Consider the following 19,946-nt stretch of genomic DNA (forward strand, 5'->3'; position numbering starts at 1 on the left):
TTTGTAAAGACCAGATCGTGAGTAAATTGTACTAAAGAGATGTCTTCTGTTATTATAACATGCAAAGCTGAAATGTTCTTTAGCAAGGTTAAAATATTATATCTGTTCACATGTGGGAAGTCTTTATCACAAAACAATTTCTTGAGAGTAGCTTCCAGCATGTCAATTTTATATTTTTTAAATTGGGTCTGATTATTCACATTGCCATCCTCTTTTATCTTTTTCTTTCCCAACTATTCAACACTCACCTTCTGAATAGGCGTTTCAAAGGAGGCAGTTAGCTCAGAATATATTGGGCCTGATTACGAGGTGGGCGGTAAGGGATACCAGCACTGGTAAGGGCACCGGTGTCGGTAATCCCTTACTGCCTTACTACGAGTTCCCTTTGCGGGTCCTCCCTCCCTTAATGCCTGGTTTTAGGATAGGACCCGCAAAGGGACTTTGGAGCTAATAACGGTACCGCAATTTGCGGTACCGTTATTAGCTCCTTCCCCATTCCCATTGAGCCCTATGGGGGCTCAAATGGGAATGGGGAAGGGCCCTGGTGAATAGGGAATTACCGCCCGCCAACCTTGGAATGGGGCGGTAATAGCTCCATTCACCAGGGCGGAGTCGGTAAGGATTTGGAGGCAGCCATGGCACTAATAGGGCCATGGTTACCTCCAACCTCGTAATGAGGCCCATGATCTCTTCTTCTCCATAACCACCATCAACAGTTTCCTTCTCTTGCTTATCAGATTCTATATTCTTCCAGATGTTGACTTTGTTAGATCTGTGTCAGATAACTGTTTCCTTCTGTCTGCCTAATACCACATGTGTGGTATCCTAGATCCTTTTTTGCCCTGCCTCTTTGTCAACATCTTTTTCTTCTAAGGCACAATTTTAAAGATTTGTTTTCTTCAAGTACTAAGTACTGTCATTCTTTATCTCTTAGGAAAGCTCCAGACTTCTAGGATTTTGGTTATTTTGAAAGTCTTTTTATTTTGCTTATCATTGTGTCTTTTTTTGATTTATTTTCTTCTTATTTTTATTTTTGCAAGATATTAATCTCAACTGATCTGCTTGACATGTATTTTCAGGCTTCTTTTTCAATAGCTGAGAGACACCACCATCCCCCAAGCTCTGTTGTACTTCAAATAAGGCCTTAATGAAAAAGAAGTGTCTGAGCAGAACCGTCTACAAGCAACCATTTCAGAATCGTTTTGAATAAATCCCTGTCTGGACTATACATAGAAAGGTTATTTCAAAATGCCTACACAGATGTGTTCTTTTCTATATGATTTGTTAAAATACATTTACTAAAGATGTAAGCACTAAATGTAAGGCATTTGAGCTAGAAGAAGATGGTGTAGAGGCTATAATGGTGTTTACATCATCCTCGCCCTGATCTAGCTATTTAGGAATATCTAACCAGTCTCCTCGATTGAAATAGTTAATCACATTTAATTCTAAGACATCCTCTTCAAGACTGAAACACATTCTTAAAAAAGAATCATTTAGACCTGAGTTACTTAAGATTGTACTATCTGTTAAGGTTTTTATTGTATGTTTTTCCACTAGTAAAGATTTACTTTACTGTGATCCGTTTGTTTTATTCCTCTTGTATGTTAGCATGTTCTGGAACTTGGCTTGGTGTTTTAGATATATATTTAATATGATTATGCCGGTTATGTGCAGAAGTTTCATCAGTGTTTTCTGACACATTTCTATATCATATAGTATTTTATCATATTTAAATGTCATTACTCTCCTTTTTTTGTAAGCTTTGCCTGCGGAGAGACAAAACAAGGCACTCAGTCAAAAGACTACTACTCTGGGCAACTAACTGGCTGTTCTTTAGTTGTTTGTCATGTATCGTATTCACCTGTGTCAATTGTGAGCCCCGCCTGCTGATATGACTCTTCCAATTACTCTTGACATTTTTCCAGAAAGGGTTTGACAAGCGATCTCCAAACAGGAGCCTTTCGAACGCCACAGATGTCAATGCTGAGTCATCTCTGTTTTAGCCTCATCGAAACACAGTCATCAGCTCTGCTTTCCCTCAATGGTAATCCTGCAATATCTTGCTGAGAATGCTTTGTGGCACTGCCTCAAATGTGGCTCATTTCTTGTAGATGTCCCCTTCTCCACACTGGTGATATCACTGTCTCTTACTGAGACTAATTCCTTGCACTACTCACCATTTCCACCATCTATAGATATAAATGTTAGAAAAGGTGGATTTGTGGCTTTGTGTATGCTCTCTATAAGATTCCACACTTTTTCACCAACCTGCACTGAATTTTGCACAGTTACAAGTTAGGACCCTCCAGCCATTACTGGCTACATGACATCTGGACACTCCACTCCTTTCCCCCGGATTTCAGAAAAAGTGAAAATATGGGTGTGGGTTTGTGGCTTTGTGTATGTTCCCTATACAATTCCACACTGTTTCACCGAACTGCACCATATTTTGCACAGTCACTTGCTAGCACCCTCCGGACATTACTGGCTACATGACATTTGGACAACCCACCACTTTCCCCGGATTTCAGCAAAAATCTCCTGGTTTGTTGGTTTGTCTTTATGTATATTCCCTCTATGATTTCACACTGTTTCACCAAACTGAAACAACTTTTGCACAGTCACCTGTTAGGACCCTTAGGACATTACTGGCTACATGACATCTGGACACCCCACCCCTTTCCCTGGATTTCAGCAAAGGTCTCTGTGTTTGTGGCTTTGCGTATTTTCCCTATACAATTCTTAACTGTTTTACAAATATGCACAATCATTTTGGACAGTCATTTGTCAGGACCCTCTGGACATTACTGGCTACATGACATCTGGAAACCCAAACCCGTTCCCTGGATTTCAGCAAATGTGCAAATTTGGGTGTGGGCTTGTGGCTTTGTGTGCTTTTGGCTTTGCGTATGTTCCCTGTACAATTCCACAGTAATCTGCACCAAATGTTGCACAGTCACCTCTTAGGACGCTCCAGACATTACTGGCTACATAACATTTGGACACCCCACCCCTTTCCGCAGATTTCAGCAAAAGTGAAAATGTGTGGGTGGGTTTGTGGCTTTGTGTATGTTCCCTACACAATTCCACACTGTTTCACCAATCTGCACCACATTTTGTGCAGTTACCTGTAGCTAAGAGGGAATTAAAGCCTGGGCAATGCTGGGTATATCAGCTAGTTTCTTTAAATATAAACAAATTAACAAAACAAAAGCCTTTAACTGGAAAACAGCATGGCATATTTTCCATCAATGAAAGTATATAGAGCCTCATCATGAGTTGGATAGTAGCCTTTAAATCTGGCGGTAATGATATTAGCGCCACCAGTACCACTCCGCTGGATCACAACTGCAATCCAGCCGCCGCTATTCCAGCTATTCCAGCTTGGCGCTATTAGTGCCAGCTATAATAGCGCCTGTTGTAATTGCTCTGACAATACAACCTGCTATCAAAGAGCTATCACAAGTAGAGTATCGGTGCTACTAGTGCCGGAGAACTGCCACTAATAGCGATGAAAATATCATCAGCCAAATGCTGGAGGTAAACGAACACAGGTGATATGGCCATGAAACTACAGGGAATCAAAGCTAATATTAGCCTAAAAAAGGCAAACGCCCTGAATGAAGGGAATACCCCAGAACCTCAGGAGCACATTAAGGTGTCAATTCATGGAATTAATGTGCGCCGAACATTCCCGCGCAGAGGTGCCAAAACGTGCGAATCGCAGTAAAAGTGTGAAAATCGCAGTGCAAGTGCGAAAATCGCAGGGAAACCATCGCACATCGATTCATGGAAGTCCGTGCGCGAGAAAAACATTGGATGTGCGCTGAAAAAGTGCACCGCGCACGCCGGCGCACAGGTCATCCAACAGCGTGCGCCACAGCCACTGCGAAATCGCACATAGCGCGGCGCACATCACAAAAGTAAGCGGAACACGGGGAGTAACACTCGGAATGGGGAACAACGCGTGAAAATATGGGGTCACGGGGGAAGTACAGGAGGCAAATGCGCGGAACGCCGACACGCTCGCCTACAACCCGTATTCATGGAATCGAATAGGGCAAACCAGCGCACGGTGAAAGACGCGCACAGGGCAAAACAAGTACGCCACAAGAAAGCAGGCGGTAGCGTCCCTGCGCTTGAAATAAATGTGCGCCAAAATGTGCGCTAACAAAAAGCACCCATATACAGCCATGATGAATGGTCCATAAAGTGGTCCTCTAGGACAAATGAGGTGCAAAGGGGTACCGACAAACACGGACACCCGCTGTGTGAAAAATAGCATGTGCGTGTGTTTCTGGGTGCGCGGGAAGTTCCACACACGATTGGCGTGGGTACGTGTACTTCGGGGTGCGCGGGAAGTTCCACACGCGATTAGCCTGGGTACGTGTACTTTGGGGTGCGCGTGAAGTTCCACACGCGATTAGCCTGGGTACATGTGTTTCGGGGTGCGCGTGAAGTTCCACACGCGATTGGCCTGGGTATGTGTACTTCGGGGTGCGCGGGAAGTTCCACACACGATTAGCCTGGGTACATGTACATCGGGGTGCGTGGGAAGTTCCACACGCGATTAGCCTGGGTACGTGTGTTTCGGGGTGCACGGGAAGTTCCACACGCGATTGGCCTGGGTACGTGTGTTTTGGGATGCGCGGGAAGTTCCACACGCAATTGGCCTGGGTACGTGTACTTCTGGGTGCTCCGGAAGTCCCACACGTGATTTCAGCAGGGTACGTGTATTCCGAGGTGCGCTGGAAGATTCACACGCTATTCCAGCAGGGTACGTGTATTTCGGTGGTGCCGGGGAATGCTACACGTGATTTGGCTGTGTGTGTCCTCCCAGGTGTTCCCTCTACACCCTCCACGGCCCCTGCAGGCAGCCCACACCACAGGGGACTACCCTGCAACCCTGCTCATGACCCACAGGCAACCCATCCACCATGGCCATGCCCCCCAGCCAACCCACATGTCACCTTGCACTACTGATCACCAACACATGTCTCCCAGCACCCCCACACCCCAGCACTGTGGGGCGCCCTCCACCAGGCCCCCACTCATGTCCAACTCATGTGACCCATCACCCCCACCCACCAGCATCCAGGGGCACCCTCCACCAGGCCCCCACTCATGTCTCCCATCACCCCCACCCCCCAGCATCCAGGGGCACCCTCCACCAGGCGCCCAATCATGTCCCCCTGCACCACCACCCCCCAGCATCCAGGGGCACCCTCCACCAGGCCCCCCCTCATGTCCCCCTGCACCCCCACCCCCCGGCATCCAGGGGCACCCTCCACCAGGCCCCCACTCATGTCCCCCATCACCCCCACCCCCCCGCAGTGCAGGGCACCCTCCACCAGGCCCCCACTCATGTCCAACTCATGTCTCCCATCACCCCCACCCCCCAGCATCCAGGGCCAGCCTCCACCAGGCCCCCACCATGTCCCCCTGCACCCCCACCCCCCAGCATCCAGGGGCACCCTCCACCAGCCCCCACTCATTTCCCCCTGCACCCCCACCCCGCAGCATCCAGGGGCACCCTCCACCAGGCCCCCACTCATGTCTCCCATCACCCCCACCCCCAGCAGTGCAGGGCACCCTCCACCAGGCCCCCACTCATGTCCAACTCATGTCACCCATCACCCCCACCCCCCAGCATCCAGGGGCACCCTCCACCAGGTCCCCACTCATGTCTCCCATCACTCCCACCCCCCAGCAGTGCAGGGCACCCTCCACCAGGCCCCCACTTATGTCCCCCTGCACCCCCACCCCCCAGCATCCAGGGGCACCCTCCACCAGGCCCCCACTCATGTCTCCCATCACCCCCACCCCCCAACAGTGCAGGGCACCCTCCACCAGGCGCCCACTCATGTCCAACTCATGTCTCCCATCAGCCCCACCCCCCAGCATCTAGGGGCACCCTCCACCAGGCCCCCACTCATGTCTCCCTGCACCCCCACACCCCACCAGTCAGGGGCACCCTCCACCAGGCCCCCACTCATGTCCCCCTGCACCCCCACCCCCATCATACAGGGGCACCCTCCACCAGGCCCCCACTCATGTCTCCCATCACCCCCACCCCCCAGCAGTGCAGGGCACCCTACACCAGGCCTCCACTCATGTCCAACTCATGTCTCCCATCACCCCCACCCCCCAGCATATAGGGGCACCCTCCACCAGGCCCCCACTCATGTCTCCCATCACCCCACCCCCCAGCAGTCAGGGGCACCTTCCACCAGTCCCCCACTCATGTCTCCCATCACCCCAACTCCCCAGCAGTGCAGGGCACCCTCCACCAGGCCCCCACTCATGTCCAACTCATGTCTACCATCACCCCCACCCCCAGCATCTAGGGGCGCCCTCCACCAGGCCCCACTCATGTCTCCCTGCACCCCCACCCCCCACCAGTCAGGGTCACCCTCCACCAGGCCCCCACTCATGTCCCCCTGCACCCCCACCCCCCAGCATCCAGGGGCACCCTCCACCAGCCCCCACTCATGTCTCCCACCACCCCCACCCCCCAGCAGTGCAGGGCACCCTCCACCAGGCCCTCACACATGTCCCCCTGCACCCCCACCCCCCCAGCATCCAGGGGCACCCTCCACCAGGCCCCCACTCATGTCTCCCATCACCCCCAACCCCCAGCAGTGCAGGGCACCCTCCACCAGGCCCCCACTCATGTCCCCCTGCACCCCCACCCACCAGCATTCAGGGGCACCCTCCACCAGGCCCCCACTCATGTCTCCCATCACCCCACCCCCCAGCAGTGCAGGGCATCCTCCACCAGGCCCCCGCTCATGTCCAACTAATGTCTCCAATCACCCCCACCCCCCAGCATCTAGGGGCACCCTCCACCAGGCCCCCACTCATGTCTCCCTGCACCCCCACACCCCAGCAGTGCAGGGCACCCTCCACCAGGCCCCCACTCATGTACAACTCTTGTCTCCCATCACTACCACCCCCCAGCATCTAGGGGCACCCTCCACCAGGCCCCCACTCATGTCTCCCAGCACCCCCCCAGCCATGCGATTTGCCTGGGTACATGTATTCCTGGGGTGCGCGGGTAGTCTCACATGCGACACATCAGGGTACATGTATTATGGGTCCGCGTGAACTTCCACACACGATACCAGCAGGCTACGTGTATTACGGGGTTCGCGGGAAGTTCCACACGCGATTGCCCTGGGTAAGTGTATTTCGGGGTGCGTGTGAAGTTTCACACGCGATTTTGCAGGGTACGTGTATTTCGGTGTGCGCATGAAGTTCCACACGCGACTGGGCCTGTGAGAGTGGGGTACGTGTATTCCAGGGGTGGGTGGGAATATTTACTTGCGACTGGGCCTGGGAGACCGTGTTACGTGTATTCCTGGGGTGGGCGGGAAGATTCCCACGGTCGCCTACAACGTGCCGAAAAATAAATGGTCCAATAATGAAACACGTACGCCAGCATGAATCAGGCGTACGCCGACCCGCGCAGCATAAAAGTGCGCGCAAGCAACAAACAAGCTCAGACGCCAGGATGAATATACCGTTCCTAGCAGCAGTGGCCGTGGGTTATCAAAGGAGGAGGAGGAGGATAGTGAGGGCCTGAATTTTCACTCCCAGAACCAGCCTTTTTGGGATGCCTGATGACCAGGTGTATGGGAGGTACAGGTTTCCACCACACATAATACTGGACCTGGTCAGTGAGTGGGAGGATGACCTCACATCACCCACCCTGTGCTCCCAAGCACTCAGCCCCCTGGAGAAGGTCCTTAATGTACTGCACTTCTTGGCCACTGGATCATTTCAGCGGACAAGTGCCATAGTGGGTGTGGTGTCACAGGCAACGCAGTCACGCTGCCTACACCAGGTCTTGAACATCATCACTGCACGCCCATCAGTCCGCAGGCACATATACTTGCCCAGGACACCTGCAGAAAGGCAGGCTGTCGCCCTGGATTTCTACGGTGTGTCACAATTCCCCAAAGTGCTAGGTGCCATTGACTGCACCCATGTGGTACTACGTCCCCCCAGGGTATCTGAGCACATCTATAGGAACCGCAAGCACTGGCATTCCATCAACGTGCAGGTAGTATGTAATGCCAAGGGAATCATCACCTCAGTATATGCCAACTATCCAGGGTCCACCCACGACAGCCTCATTTACCGAATGTCTACCCTAAACCGGGACCTAGAAGCTGGGCGGCATGGCGATACATGGCTGCTTGGTGAGTATGAATGCCACTGCACATGCATGCATGTCAGATGCAGAGTTATGTCACTACCCCACTAATGATACCCATCACCTCCTCACCAGGGGACAGTGCCTACCCTCTGAGCACACACATGATGACGCCAATTCGGAACCCCATCACGCCTCCCGAGGTAAGATACAACACAGCCCATATTGCAAGCCGGGGCATAATGGAGCGCACATTTGGAGTGCTCAAGTCACGCTTTTGCTCCTTTGACCGTTCTGGCGGGCAGCTGTTATAGGCGCCCCCAGTAGTGTGCAGGATCATAGTGGCAGCATGTGTCCTGCACAATGTTGCAACACGCCGGGGCCTGGCTCTGGACATGGTGGTGCCCCCACATCCCCAACCACATGCACGCCCGCTGCGCATGGGAGGGGAAAGGGCACGGGGTTAGGCAGCCCGTACGCAGCTGGTGGCTAATTACTTCATATAGAAATCACACCCCTGTGGAGTGCACACAGCCTTGGCACATACCATCTGATAAGCAATGATGACTCGACCTGACAATTATGACGAACAAAGGGACAGTCAACTGTCAGAACCATAGCAGCCTGAGATTGTTCATGTGGAAGTGTCAGAATGTGTGCATCCCTACCTACACAAACACCACCAATGCAGTGTCATTAAAAGACACACTTCCATGCTGCAGAAATGAATACCCACTTGCAAAATACTACATGAGAACAGTGTCATGTCACCCAACCCCTCCCCGGCACGGCCACACAACACACCATGGCATGTCATGCAATGTGAGAGCAAACATATTAATCCCCACAACATGCCCCAAGTGTCACCAACTACAGTGTCCCTAATGGAAACTGGCCACACATGAAATGCTCACAGTAATGCAGGACCTACAACACACATTACCAAATACTTACCAAGAATACCAATCACCTACACAACCTCCAACCTACCTTAAACATGACATTACAGACTTAAAAATTTGGTAGCCTCACTACCTGATAATGCCAGCACTTCGAACACTTCCAAGTATACAGTGTTAGCGCCACACAAGAGTGTAGGTGCACTGCTTACAACATGGACTCGAGTTCCAAGGTAGACCGCCTTGTGAAGACATGAGAAATGGACCTGCAAATTAGGAGGATGAGATGGATGCAGAGGCACATATCAATACACCATGCAGTGTACAATACAACAACAATATGCACTATGAATGTATACACAGTATTGACTACAGACTGCCCACACATCAAATGGGAGTCCAACGTGAGCATGTACGTCAATGTCACTTGGGCACACCCTTTGCAAGCCCATGGAAACAGGAAGCAGGAGGGGGTGTGTGTCACACAAATCCAAGTATCTGAACCAAATTCATGACAAGCCTGCATGTGCCCAGCCACAATACAGCGTATGCCCACGGGAGCCACACAAGGCAACACACTGCCTAAAAAATAAAAAATAAATAAAATAAAAAATGGCAATTAATGTGCCCGGGGGGGTGGGGGAGACCACCCAGGAGGTCCGAGGACAGGGTGCACACCAAAACCCACCTGTGTGGATCTTGCAACAAAAAAAACACCTCCATGGGCTCATGGCCTGCACGGCTACCCTATTGTGAGAGAATCACTGCTGTCGCTCTCCTCACCCTCTGCAGCTGCATCAGGAGGTGGTGGCACTATGGGAGGCAGCCCACGCAAAGCCCTAGTCTGGTCCTCCATGGCAACAAGCATGCAGGTGTGGAAGGTCTCGTTCTGGAGGATAATTGTGCGTAGGTCCCCATGCAACAACTCACGTGATGCCCAGACCTCCGCCCTAGTTGCCTGCATCTCAGCTGAGAGCGTACGTGTGAGACACTCCAGCTGCTGTTCTGTCCTTCTGTTTGTTGAAGCCTCAAGCTCAACAAGAGTCGTCCTGAGGTGAAGGAGTTCCACCCTCAGGGCTTCTCTGTGGCCTTGGGACTCTATGGAAATGGCTTTCCGCAGAGTCGCCAGTGCCGCCCGCCTGTCCCTGTCGGACGCCAACATGTCCTCCCTGTGAGACTGGCAGATGGAGTCTGTTGCCTGCTGTAGTCGCTCCATCAGCCTGTCGGGGGGGACAATGGAAGTGGCCACCCTATCCATGGCCTGAGCCATCATCTCTGATGATGCTGCCTGTTGGGTTGCCATACCGTATATGGATTGCTCCCATGCGGTATTGCCAGGTGGCGTACGGCCACCACGTCAGCGGGCACCACACCTGTCTGGGGCAAGGTGAATTGCGCCTTGCTGTGCCGACACTGCCTGAGGCTGCAGGACTGCATTCCCCCTCTGATCTGCTGGCCCAGGAACAGGATCAGATGTTGCGGAGTGTGACCCTGCATCCGTAACCACCAAAGGCATACCTGCCAACACTGACATCCTCATTGAGGGTTCTAACCCTGGTGCAGGTGGGTCGGACAGAACAGAATCCCTCCCAGGAACACTCACCTGCGACGGCACATAGGTCTCATCATCCGAATCGACACCTGAATACAGCTCGGGGGAGGTGCAGCCAGAGACACCCCTTGAGAGCACGACCTGCAGCAGTTGTGGGTTCTCACCCACCACCACACCACGTCCCTCACTGGTGGTCGGTCGGGCCTGAGACCCCTCCTGGGTCTGCACCATCTCCACAACCCCAGCAGTAACAAGTGCGTCATCCCCTGCAAAGACATAAAAGAAAACAAATGGAAACAGGCATTAGCACTATGGCACACAATTAGGGCTGAGAAGCTACAGAAACAGTACTTGATTGACACATGTCCCACATGACTAAAACCCTCCCATGCATGCACCGTCACTGCGTGTGAAGGGGAGGAAGATGGCACACATTGATGACACCAAGATGGAAGATGAACACATTTGCTGCATGCTGCCTAGCAGTGGCATCACACATTGGCCTGTGATTGGCAGGTCAAATACACATGCCATCACACAGATGGCATGTACCCTAGCCATAAAGTGAAGAGGGAGAGGAGGGCACCAATTGTTCATTCAGTCTAGTTTGCTCATGAAATTGATTTTTTCATTGAAATGGTTCAAATGTTTAACATGGAGCTGCCAGTCCAAAATGGTCCTACAGCACAGGGACATGTCTAAACAAATCATATCCAGGAAACAAAGCCAGTCCACTGTACCATAGCCATGTCAGACAGGTGAAAATAGGACTGAGAAATGCCTAGTGTTAGGGAGAATTCTCTGTTTAGGCTGAATGACCTAACCTAGTGAGTCCCCCAGCAGCTTTGCTGGATTTCTGGAGTTTGTTTTTTTCCATCCTGCCAAGAGTGAGACTCTTTTTCTCCCACTCTTGGACATGAATGTGTGTAATTCCTTTTAATATCAATGTGTTCTATGGGCTATGGGGTCTTTTACTCCATAGGGTCTCATATGTTTTTCTATGTGTGTTACACCGCACCCTCCGTGCCGTAGCACTGGGGCGTCCTAGCGGACCTCCATCATAGACTCCATGCCCGGGGACTGACTACTGTCTCCCCGGGCATGTAAAGTCACCATTGGCTTTACTAGACCTAAATTTACTAACAGAACTAGTACAAACCATCATATTGTGGACGTACTAGTAGGGGTAATTCGATTACTCCCGGGTCTGTTATTCGAGGGGGCACTGTCCGGTCCCCCCTCGTCGAGTTTTGGCTGGTGGCAGTGGAAACTACTTGTTATATTCGACCCCGAATATAACTCTATGGGATTCTTCCCATTGTTGGAGGTTAATACTTTTCCTCGTTAATCTCTAACATACCACCGGTTTATTTATCTTAAATAAATCTATCGGTTGGTATTTTCTGCCAGAACTCGGTTTTTAAAATGACGTCTGTGTTCGTCTCTGTGACTCCTAAACCAAAGGTTGAGCCCTTTGTTCCACTTTTTGCGGGCCTCTACACAGAGGCCCTCCAAAGTGGTGCCATTCTGTCTGGGTACCACAGGGGGTATGGGAGGGGGTTTTGGCACCCTGGACTGAGTTGCCTTGCCAACTCCAATCGCACTCTGGTGTGATTGGCCCAAGTGGTGAGCCACCACGCTCACCACTTAGCGTGTTTTGATTGACAGCTAGGCTGAATGAATGGGGGTTTTCTGCATAAAAGCAGGGCTTTTGGGACTGGATCTTCAGAAGTCGCCACAGGACCTAAGAATCCGACGAGGGTAAAGCTGAGCCGACCTGCAACGACGACACCTCCGGTGGAGCCCTGCTGAACCGACTCACCACTTCCCGACGACAGAGGAGATCTCCCTGCCGGAGAGTCTCTTCCCCTGACTGGTGGGAACAACCAGTCCCCTTTGCTTTTTCTTCGCTCCAGGACGCAGTGGTCGAATTGCCCGTTCAGAGAACCTCGGCAACCGGATAGCCACTACCCCTGTACTGCGACCAAAAGGTGGTGCCTTGTGATGGAGCACTCCGCGGCTGGTCTCTTCCCTGGTGGTGCACGGACTTCACTTTTCTTCGATGACGAGATCATCTCTACTCTTGGCAAAGACCCGACGTGCATCCACCACCCCACAACTGCCCCCGCTGGAGCTGTCTCTCCACAAACAAGGTACCGTGTCCGCCTGGCTTCCCTTTCTGCCGGATAGAGTGGGGTGTCTTAATCCTCGCCTTTCCATTGGGTCGCCTCCAAGCTTTCTTAACTTTCTGTTCTGAACTGGTCCAATCTTTCGATAACAATTTGCGATAAAGACTCGAAGAGCATTTCCACTGAGACACTTTTAGGACATATCGCCTTGCCTCTCTCCGAGTGGGCCTGGCCTCTGAACTTTGTGATCTGCGGTAGACCCTGCCTTATTTGCCTTGCATTTGTCCGTAAAGTATTGGTACCGAGTTGATTTCATAACCTGCCTTATTTTTCTCTCCCGTCCTAACGAATACTAGAGTGCCATTTAGGTTAAAGCATACACCTCTGTCTGCAAATAAGTGATGCCGGTAAACCTAGACTTGTCGAAATATTGTTAGGGGGATTGATCTGTTTCTTCGTATAAGTAATTGTGATTGAAGTTGTTTGCCGTTTTAGTGCCAGAGTGTTTTGCATAAATGTGTTCTTATAAATAAATACCTTTATATCTTAACACCGAAGCCTTGTTCCGTGTCTGCTTGTTCCACTGTGTAAATTGCCCTATTTTGTATACTCCACATACTGCCTAACTCTTCTTGAGGGAAGTCTGACTGCTCAGCCACAGCTACCAAGTGAATCTGTGTTGTACAGACTGCTACCAAGTGGGTTTACTGCCAAACACCTTTAGTCCTAAATCGTTTGCAGTGGTCCCAGAGGGAACTGCACAGGTTTCCGCCTAACACCTAGTAGAAGTGGTGGTATGCAAACAATCTGCCTGACACACACACCATGCACATGGATGACACACACATGCATGTGCACTCACCGGACAATGCCTCGTAATCTGCCAGTTCTCCCACGCCTTGGATCTGTTCCTTTGTGACATAGGTCCCAGCAACATGCTCATGTGGAGTGAGTTCTATGTCCTCTGCTGGAGACCCACCTCCAGTCACTAGAGTAGCGGCATGACTTGAGGCCAGCTTATTCTTTGCCCTGCGCTTCAGGTCATTCCAGCGCTTGTAGCATTCAGTAGCTGTGCGCCTCACGATTCCAAGGGCACTTATGATGTCCGCGATGGTCTGCCAGTGTGCCAGACGTTGTGCAGGTGTGGTCTTGGATCCTGCAACAATCACCATTTCACGGTCATGTGCGGACACATACTCTACAAATGCATTCAGTTCGGCCTCATTGAAGCTGGGCTTCCTTGACGGGCCGGACTGTGTAGCCGTGTCTGGGGCATCAGCCTCTACTGGACGAGCACTCTTCCTCTTCTGCTTGGAAGGTGGTGGGGATCCTGAGTGCCCTATGCCGCTCTGGACACTAGGGGCAGGAGCCCCGGTGGACTCTGTACTAGGAGTGTGGGATTGCACACTCAGCATGGGAGTTGGTGCAGGCATTAGCTCAAGTGTGATGGTGTCAGGGGGAATGTCAGCAGGATGGACTTGGACCGACACTGTCAGAGGTGGGGTGGATGGAGCCGCAGCTCCCCTTGCAGCCTCCCCAGCCTGCCTACGCGGGGCAGCAGATGACCTAGCTGCAAATGATCCACGTGGCCTGATGACACCAACGTGCACCGTCGCACGTGGCCTAGACCTGCTGACCTGGAAGTCAGCCATGGAGTCACCCTGTGCCAGGTCTGGTTCCACAGTGGGCTGGTCCAACAAGGGCTGAGCATGGATGGTGTCAGCCACGTTACCCTCAACCAGGGGGGGGGGCATGGGTGTCCCTGACTGCTCCTCCACACATGGGGGGCTAGGGGCACCCTGCAAGTCACGGCCATGTCCCCTACCAGATCCACCACGGCCACCACTTGGGGCTCGGCCACCTTTGCCACCCTTATGGCTTGGTCGCCTCCCAGCCATGGCACTGATGTTATTGTGCGTATGGGAGTCGCTGTGAACTATTGTCCTGGGCAATTGGGAGTCAAAGGGGTTGGGTACCAGATGGTAATCGTACCCTAGTGCTCTAGCAAGGCTGTATGTCACCCCTGGGGAAAGATGAGGGGTCACGCAACGCACAGGCACCCCAAAAAAGGGAAGTACGGTGCACGCAACCCCTCCTAGACCACGTGTGTGGAAAAATAAACCTGCACTACGCTGTGGCACCCAGAAACACAAGAATGAACGTAGGCGTGTCACACGCAGCCTAGAATGACCTCTGAAGGGGTATGCAACACACGGGTCAAGCACAGATGGTAAATATGTGCGCGACTCACCGTCTGCCAGGAACAAAAGCGTGAAAAATATGCACGTGTGCACGTTGGCAACACCCCCGCCAAAAGAAGAATTGTACGCTGTCTGAGGAGACAGGACAACAGTAGAAGGGAACGCTGTTTGAGGAAACAGGCCCAGGAAAAAGAGGAAAAGAGAAAAAAAGCTGTCAGAGGTAACAGGGAGTACGAACTTGAAACACCTGAAGTAAATCGCGTGTGAACCGACAAGAAGTACAGATTTCACCCACTCGCTCTCCACGAAAAGCACGTACAAGGAAATGGCGTTCTACTCGTACCTTTTATACACACTTCACAGACGCGCATACGCGATGAGGCCATTTCCACCAATTACATGCTTTGACACTCGGACGTGTATCTTTTTTTTTACACGCGCCATTCTCTACGGCCATGCGCGTGACGTCATAGCTGCGGATGGGGGCTTTTGAGCCAATGAAATCGTGTATGCGTGCAGACGTGCTTACGCGCTAAGGGTCTTTCCTCGAATTACACGCAGACGTGCAGGATTTTCACGTGCCAAATCACTCCGTATCAAGCTGGCCACGAGTAAGCACACGGAAGACCACGCTCCTGCCCAGAAAGCCGATTTACTGCCCCCCAGAGCCCCGAGCACGTTCCCACCTGCCATCTGCTGCTGCCTGACTGCCTGCTGCCCATGTGCCCTGCCATATGCTGCCTGCACATCAGCCAGGGGTTCTGTTGCTGTGACCACCCCTGCTGGAACAAAAGACTCCCGACTGGGATTCCATCTCTCCACAGCCAGCCCCAGGACCCAGTTGCCCACCCACTCCTGCCTCTGGAGTTGTCATGTCGGGCACTGCAACATCTGGCACCACTGACAACCCCCGGCCAGAAAGGCAGAGGGGCACCAGCTTCAGTGCCAGTGAAGTTGGTGTCCTGGTGGAGCAAGTCCTGGGGCAGTATGATGCCCTCTTCGGAAGTGTGTGCGCCGACAAGGAAGGACGGACTCGGATCTGGACGGACATTGTGACTGCCATCAACGCGGAGGGGGTGGCAGTCGGCGACTTCCAACATGTCAAGAAGCGCTGGGAGGACTTCAGGTCCAGGACTCTCAACAAGGCCTGGCGCCTCTTGAAGGCAGCGGATGCTAAAGGGCGCCGGGGCCACTTGTCGGAAGATCAGATGAGGGCCCTGGACGCATATGCCCAGCGCTCCACGTCCAGGTCCTTGAGAGGCAGACCCGTCTGGAGTCGAGCGGTAAGTGTACATGCATCATGATTGTAAGCTGTGCGTTTGGTGATGTGCCAGTAGTGTGCAGGTTGCACATTTGTTTGTATGGGGCCGAGTATGGGTGGGGGTGTACAGGGCCGTGAGGCTAACACATGCGAGGGCTGCCATGTGTGAGACATGGATGGTGCTTGTGTGTGTAGGCTTGCATGCCAAATGCATTTGTGTGGGCACACATGTTTGGATGAATGTGTATGTAAGTAGGCATGTTTGTGATGTCACGCATGTATGTTGTTTTCAGCTGCATGTATCAGCACTGTGTACATGTGCATGTGTGTGTATTTGACAAGGGTGCAACAGTGATGCAACATGGATGCATGTGACAGCGGGATGTGGAAGCCTGATTGGCAGATGTGACATGGATGCCCATCTGAACACTGCGACAGTTGGCTGACGTGTACACATGCATGCAAGTGTGGTGGTGTGCGTGCATGTGTAGTGCACTCCCTGTGTTACATGTGATGTCTGGCTCACCTTTGCCTGCTCATGCTGTTGTATGTGTATGGATGGTGGTGGCAGTTGCGATATGGCTGTGGTATGGCTCATGTGTGCAAGTTGAAATGACATGTGTGGTGGGGATTGTGATGGCATGTCTGAGGTTTGCCAATGCCACTCATGTGCAACTGTCATGTGTGTATGTGTCCATTGTACAGTGCCCTGATGCCTGTGTTTTATTTCTCCCTGTCTGCAGCGTCAACTGATGAAGAGGGCGGAGAAGGTGCTGTGGAGCACAGCGGCGGGGATCGCAACACCAGCCGGAGACACAAGGCCCGGCTCCCCTCCCAGGTTTTGATCTTGGCGGGGAGTGAGGAGTCCGGTGCCACGTCCCAGGCCGCAGCTGCCGGGGGGAGGTCCAAGAGGCGGAGGTCGGAGTTGGACTCCTCGGCAGCAGAAGGGGCAGCTGGGACCCCACAGGGCCCAACAGGGGTAGATGGCACGGAGTCATCCAGGTTGGTGGGGGGTTTGGTGGAGGAGGAGGCCGTGCAAGCAACAGAGATGGGGTCTGGAGGTGGGGATTCCACTGGTGCTAGTGGTGCAGTGCAGGACCAGGGACAGGAGGCAGCACAGGTCGCCGCAGAGGTGCCTGTGTGCAATCCTGTCCCTGATCCTGTCACTGCATCATCTTGCACCAGCAGGGATGCCTACGTCCAGACCTGTTTTCAGGCAGGGGATGAGCTCACGACAACTGGCCTTCCTCTGCCTGAGGACGTGGCTATCCGGGTCCGGGTTGAGCCTGTCCTGACTGGTGTGGCTTTGTGTCAACGGGCCATGCGAGGTGACCTGCAGTCTTTTCATGAGGAGACTGCACGTCATCTCGAATGGCTCGTTGACCGTGTTGGCCTACTGGGACAGGTCACCCAGGCCGGATTCCTCCGTTTGACGGGGCTTGCTCAGACCCCCTCCTCAACTGAACCCCCTATGCGCCAGTCGTCCTCCGTGCCATCTTCCCACCCATTAGTCACCTGGGTGCCCTGTGGCGCTGCCTCTGATGATGCGGCCAGGCTGGTGGAGGAGGCATCCCTGCCACAGTCGGGAGTCGGACGTCCAGCAGGGGTGGCCACATCAACGACTGCACCCCAGTCAGCGTAGGATGCGCAGGCAGCAGGAGGCAGTGCACAGGCAGAGGCACAGCAGCAGCAGCAACGTGGTGGGAGCCATGATGGCTCGGGGCCTTCGACATCGGAGGGGCAGGCATCGGCCGGAGGGCAGGAGGACCCAGGAGGGGAAGTGTCTTCCGTGTGGCAGCGGTTGGGCCACGCCATAGATGCGGTGCGGCAGCGGGCGGAAGAGGCACGGCTCACGATGGTCAGGGCGGAGAACTCCATGCGGAGGGCCCTGAGGCGGGCCGAGTGCCTCGAGGCAATCCGCAGGGAGTTGGGGGTGAAAATGTCGACGGCCCTGCGGACCCTCGGGGCCATGGAGGAGGACCGCCTCCGGGACATTGAGCAGGAGTTCGATGATGCCCTGGCCCGGAACATCCCGTAGTGAGCCGTCGGACTAGCCCGCTGCCCTTTTAAATAGTTCTGTAGTTAGTGTTAGGTTTCCTTTGGTTTTGCATTTTTTTGTTAACCTTTTGGACAATGGGCCACATTTTTGTATATAGTTTTTTTTTTTTAGGTAGTGTTATTAGATAGGTTTCATTTCTTCTGTTGGGATCATGGACCCTGGATTGTTTATCTGTATATAGTTGACTTTTGGATTTTCATTTTTTTTATGATTTACCCATGGAGCAATGGTTTTCGATTTTAATTTTCCATTGGATTTACTTTTGTGGACTGTGACTTTGGACACCTTTCCTTTGGATTATGATTTGTGGTTTTGCATTATTTCACGGACATGCTGGGTTATTTTTTTTTTTTAATTTCCATTATTGTTTGTTTATTTTTGATTCAATTTATGTTGCTTTTAATACATATTTTTTCTTCAAACTTCAATGTGTAGTATCATCTCACTGGTTTCATGCATATCATGATATGGGTTTTGACATTCACTGACACCCATTTGGTGTATGTGAGGGACATGTGTTCATTTCCAAACTTGCAATTGGGGTTCCATCATGTTATTGCCATTTCTAAGTGGGTGGATGCAATACTCGGGTGGGTGTTTGGCATTTGGAGGCTGACCATAATGGCCAGGGATCTAGATTGTGATGACATGTTGGCTGGGGGACATGAGTGGGGGCCTGGTGGAGGGTGCCCTGCACTGCTTGGGGGTGGGGGTGATGGGAGACATGAGTGGGGGCCTGGTGGAGGGTGCCCTGCACTGCTGGGGGGTGGGGGTGGTGGGAAACATGAGTTGGACATGAGTGGGGGCCTGGTGGAGGGTGCCCTGCACTGCTGGGGGGTGGGGGTGATGGGAGACATGAGTTGGACATGAGTGGGGGCCTGGTGGAGGGTGTCCTGCACTGCTGGGGGGTGGGGGTGGTGGGAGACATGAGTTGGACATGAGTGGGGGCCTGGTGGTGGGTGCCCTGCACTGCTGGCGGGTGGGGGTGATGGGAGACATGAGTGGGGGCCTGGTGGAGGGTGCCCCTGCACTGCTGGGGGGTGGGGGTGGTGGGAGACATGAGTGGGGGCCTGGTGGAGGGTGCCCCTGGATGCTGGGGGGTGGGGGTGATGGGAGACATGAGTGGGGGCCTGGTGGAGGGTGCCCCTGCACTGCTGGGGGGTGGGGTAGTGGGAGACATGAGTTGGACATGAGTGGGGGCCTGGTGGAGGGTGCCCTGCACTGCTGGGGGGTGGGGGCGGTGGGAGTCATGAGTTGGACATGAGTGGGGGCCTGGAGGAGGGTGCCCTGCACTGATGGGGGGTGGGGGTGGTGGGAGACATGAGTTGGACATGAGTGGGGGCCTGGTGGAGGGTGCCCCTGCACTGCTGGGGGGTGGGGGTGGTGGGAGACATGAGTGGGGGCCTGGTGGAGGGTGCCCCTGCACTGCTGGGGGGTGGGGGTGGTGGGAGACATGAGTGGGGGCCTGGTGGAGGGTGCCCCTGGATGCTGGGGGGTGGGGGTGATGGGAGACATGAGTGGGGGCCTGGTGGAGGGTGCCCTGCACTGCTGGGGGGTGGGGGTTGTGGGAGACATGAGTTGGACATGAGTGGGGGCCTGGTGGAGGGTGCCCTGCACTGCTGGGGGGTGGGGGTGATGGGAGACATGAGTTGGACATGAGTGGGGGCCTGGTGGAGGGTGCCCT

The sequence above is a fragment of the Ambystoma mexicanum genome, chromosome 2q (genome assembly GCF_040938575.1).
Source record: "Ambystoma mexicanum isolate Mex_15411 chromosome 2q, UKY_AmexF1_1, whole genome shotgun sequence".
Lineage (NCBI taxonomy): Eukaryota > Metazoa > Chordata > Amphibia > Caudata > Ambystomatidae > Ambystoma > Ambystoma mexicanum.